The sequence below is a fragment of the Pygoscelis adeliae genome, unplaced genomic scaffold, assembly GCF_000699105.1.
Source record: "Pygoscelis adeliae isolate BGI_AS28 unplaced genomic scaffold, ASM69910v1 Scaffold245, whole genome shotgun sequence".
NCBI classification, from domain to species: Eukaryota; Metazoa; Chordata; class Aves; order Sphenisciformes; family Spheniscidae; genus Pygoscelis; species Pygoscelis adeliae.
In genome coordinates, this window is record NW_008824766.1 from 1,295,356 (window position 1) to 1,299,947 (window position 4,592).

Genomic DNA, 4,592 nt, shown 5'->3' on the forward strand with positions numbered 1-4,592 from the left:
AGGAGTGCCATGTTGTTGGCAAAGCTGTGGCAGCTGACAGCCAGTGCTGTTCATTGGCCCAGTTTGAGGTGGTGATGCTTGCTTTTGGGGGCTGCCGAACGAGTCCAGGAGTATGGAGGCTTCTGCCTAGGAAAGCTGGGGAGGAAAATGCTGCATTTCGCAGAAGTTGTGTGGGTTAAACTGCAAGTTTTGGAGATGAGCTGTTGGGAGGCCCATCCGGCGTGCGTCACACGGGTATCTCTCTCTTCGCAGGGCTGGGAAAGAAACCCAAAGTCGTGACTCCAGCAGAGCCCTGCGTGTCTCCAAAAGCCCCACTCTGAGTTCATCCAACCAGCAAGGCTGTGCAGTGTGAGAATCGGTACGTAAACACGTTTCACAGGCGCGAGGGGCAACCTCTCAGAAGGATTTGTGGCTTTTCTGTCAGTAGCACCTTGTTCATGGCTCTCTGCAAGTCCTCTCCTAATGAAGTGTGGAGCCGGGGTGGGATCACTGGAAAATACAAGACAAACTGGTGGTTCATTGGTGGTGCTTGCACCCAGAGGCTTTGGTGGGGAAGGGCTTGGCAGCAGAGAGAAGCTGCGGGTGTTCAGAAGTCAGCTTGGACTGTGGAGCTGAGGCTTTAGACGCGCTCTGTTGAGCGGTGTGTTGTGTGACAGCACACATGGATAGGTGATGGGGGGGGTAATGACAAATGCACGCGTGAGAAATCCACATATATATACACACACACGCTGTACAAATCTAGGCACATGGAAACAAAGATGCGCAATGCATATATAGTATATACTATATGGTGGCATATGAGAGCTTGGGGGTGTATATACCAAATGTCTGTATATACTATATATGGCGATAAAAGAATGCATATGCATTCATGTTCTCTTTTTTCTTTTTCTGTCTGTTCTGTCTTTCTGTGGAGCTGTTGCAAAACTACCAGATTCAACCTCCTGGGGAGCCTTTCTGGCCAAGGTTTCACAAGCCAGCACCTGCTTTGCCTGCCTGACTTCTTTCTATATTTATTCCTCTGCACCCAGTTTTTGCCTTTGCCTGCATAAATGGAACTGTCACAAACATTTGTGCTAACTTTTGGCTGCACAGGACTTCAGCTTGGAAGTCCCAAGTCTGCTTTTGTGCACGCTGGGGGAGGAGGCATATGTGTGCGTAGCTGTGCATGTGTGCATATAAGCATCCCTGGTCCTTGCTGTCTGCATTATGTGGTCTGTGTTCCTGTGACACTGCAGCAGTCCCTGTGTTCTGTATGCCATGCAAATTGCGCTCTCTGCCCCTTCAAGACATTTTTATGAATCAAATATTCTCAGTCGTCCTGCTTATGTAATGTCATTTAAATGAAATTAGCAACGCCTGACCCAGTGGCCGACTGATAATGATCTGTGCAGGAGGCTTGGGTTGGATATCATTCCCAGATCCCCAAGTTTTTACTTTCCAGGGTTAGGACTGTGGCAAGGAGAGGGACTTGTGGTGCCATGTAGCAGGGAGCTCCTGGTTAGGCTGTGGTTGGACGCGTCCATCCTTCTGGTTTCTCTCCTCTGTGTCATTTGGGGTAGAAGGTGCTCTAAAGCAGAGACACTGAATGCCAGCTGATGCTTAGGTACCACTGTTTAAAGTGAGCACGGTAGCAAAGGAGAGGGTGTAATGCCATTTCAGCTGGATAACTGAGGGGAGATCCTAATGCTGTCCTGGGGAATGTCAATCTGGGGGAATAGTAGCATGGTGGGTCTCCAATCAGCAAATGCTGCTTGGATGAGACGCGTGCTCGTTCCTGGTACGATGGGTATGACTTGTGCTTATTGAAAAGCAGTGCTGGGCTGCCTGCCAGGAGCCGGGAACCGGCTTGTCCTTGCGTGCTCAGGCCCCCGAGCTCCCAGCCCCTCTAACAGCTATATTCGTTTCTGGCACGGGAGTCCCTCTAAGGTCGCAAAGCCATTAGTCCCAGGTTTCAACCCCAGGAGCCATAAAACGTACCCCGCCTGACCCCTGTGCAAAGGCAGAGGCAGCGCCAGCAGCCTGCATTCCCCTGGGTTTCGTTTCCCTGTCCCCACCGTGTGTGCCACTGCAGCCTGCATTCCTCTCTGGTTCAGTAAGCCCTTTGCCTCTCAAGCTGACACAGCTAGTATTTCCTCCACTGGCAGGGCAGGCGAGGTAGTGGCATTTAACTGTTAAGGAGAACCTCAGTCTGTTTGTGCTGTGGGAGCTCAGGGCAGTAAGGGCTGGTGCATGCCTGGGACGGGGTTTTCTGCTATTCCAGGTGCTGCTCCTCCATGCTTTTTTTTCCCTTCCTTGACTTATATTATTGCCTACTTCATCCCGCTGTTTGTCCTTGCACAAAGCAATGCCTTGGGAATTGTTTTCTGCAAGGAGCTGGAAAACTGAGTCAGAGTTTGTAAAACCTGCACCTCCTTGACCCTTCTTAGCCTGGTTTTGGAGCATCTTCTAGCACCGTGACTACTGTGCTCAGAATATCTCTATTTCTAACCGTGGAAAATGCTCCTGGTGACCTGGCTGCTGGCTGGGGCGCATGGCTCTGGGAGAGGTTTTAGTGGGTTTTTAGAAAAATAATTGATCAGCTGCCCACCAAGGGCTAGTCCCAGCCTGCATTGCTTTGATGTTGCCCTTGTGTGCCACTTAGTGCCCCTTGTACTGTTGGCTCTTTAAAGCTGCCTTTGTAACTACCAGTGTAATGGATGTGTGCTGGTGCTGCCTTGCAAGGTTTATTTTTTGCAGTGGTAGCGATGGATCACTAGGTTAAATGTGGTTCTTATTCAAAAAGGCAGAAAGCTTTGTTTTCTTCTAAAGCAAAGGTTTACGTGGTTTTTTTGTCACCTGTGATATCAGGGGCTAAACTTGCGTTGCCACGGGCCCCTGACCTCTGCCTAGTTAGTGGAGGTAATTGTACAGCCTCTGTCGCTGCAGGATTTCGGCTCCTCCCGAAGCCTGCACTTCAGTACCAGTGAAAGCCAGATGTACTATAATGTTGCTTTTTTACGGTTTGTTTTGGCCATACATGGGCAGAGTCAGCTCTGGAATTCCTTCCCTATAAATTCAATAGCATCTTGTGGGTGGTGCTGGGGAATCACTCTGGTCTGGTTGGATCGCCTCTGCGGCCTGTTCCCCGTGAAAACGCCCCTATTTGCACATTCCTGAGAGGCTGCCTGCTCCTGGAGCCGATGGCTGCAGCTACCAGGAGGCTGTTGTCCCGTGCTGGCAGGCGCAGTCACTTCCCTGCTGCCCGCAGGTCGGCTGTTGCAGCCGAAGAGCGATGCCCGTGGGAGCAGTGGCACGGGTATATTGCTCCCGTGCGCAGGCAGACTCTGCAGGGAGAGTTGTGCCCTCTAAGTATAACTGTTCTGCCTCCTAAACTTGCTGTTTGGGCTTCAGCACTGACCCTCGAGCCCCTCTCCCAGGGGTGGGGAGGCTGGGCGTTCCCCTGTTCCCTCCTGCTATGGGATGTCGCGTCGTGTGTCCCAGCAGGGATCGAGGGGTGCTGCCATCCTGGGGCTCCTTGTCCCTGCAGGGAGATCTCACCTTGTCCAAGCAGCATGTTCCTTTCTGCAGAGCTGTGTTTTTTCCCTTTTGTAAAGCAAAATCAAATACATGTTTTTTGCGAAGCACCAGCTAGATGAGCTGGCCAGGGAATCTTTCCCTGCCCCAGGTGAGCAGCCAGGACCTCTCTGGTGGGACTGATCGCTGAGCCTTGCCTTTTTCTAGCGCTGAGCTGGTGTCACTATAAACACAGCCTCAATTTGCCTATTTGCCTTCAAAGAACACTCCAAAAAATAGTTCTGGGAGGTTTTCTGCTGATGAGTTGAGGGATGAGAGGGAGGTTTGCTGTAGGGGGCGAGGGGCGATGGCTCCTGGAGCTGCTCCTGTTACATGTCCCTGTGCATCCCTGGGAGGGGACAGGGATGCAGTGACACTCACCAAGCCAGGAGCCACCAAAGCGCAGGTCAAGACAGTGACATGTGGCCCCATGTCCTTGCTCTGCGTGGGTCAGCGACAGCGATGTGTTCGGCTCAGGCTCCAGAGGGGCAAGTCATCCCTGTGCCAAAGCCAGGGAGAGAAGGGCGATTTTTTTTTTTTTTTGACATCCTTTGGAGTTTTGATCTCCATATTTGGAAATGTTTACCCATTGCTCTGATCTATTGCAAGGGAGGGGAGGTGACTCAGGGTCTGGTGGAAGCAGGATTTGAATTCCTGTAGTAAGGTTTTTTTTTTCTCCCCCCCCTTTCTTGTTTTGGAAGCTTGTTGTGGTCAGTTTTCAGTTCTCTCTTGCTCCTGGACCTTGTTCCAAATTTGATCTGCTCGAGAGGGAAGTGTGTTAGCGAAGGAGCTTGCCTGGATGCTGGTAAGTGCATCATTGCTGCTTTAGCAAGCAACTTGGGATTTTTTTTTTTTGTTTTGTTTAGTCAGATGGATTGCATCAAAGCGTGTGCGTTGCTGGTGGAGGCAGGCATGTGGATCGCCAGTCAACAGCAAGGGACCCAATGAAACCTTCTGTAGAAGGGAAGGTTGGTTTAGTGGATTGGTCTCAAAGGCAAAATGTTTCTTCAGGCCTAGGTATAAAGATAATTTAA

At 50.9% G+C, this 4,592-nt stretch overlaps 1 long non-coding RNA gene across 2 annotated transcripts in view; it reads left to right on the forward strand.

Annotated features, from left to right (window-relative positions):
* LOC103916580 overlaps positions 1-4,592 on the forward strand; it is a 26,112-nt gene that overhangs the window by 18,785 nt on the left and 2,735 nt on the right. For both annotated transcript variants that reach the window (XR_663590.1, XR_663591.1), the window contains 2 exons: positions 253-358; positions 920-969. This is a non-coding gene — a long non-coding RNA (uncharacterized LOC103916580). The remainder of the gene's footprint in view (positions 1-252; positions 359-919; positions 970-4,592) is intronic.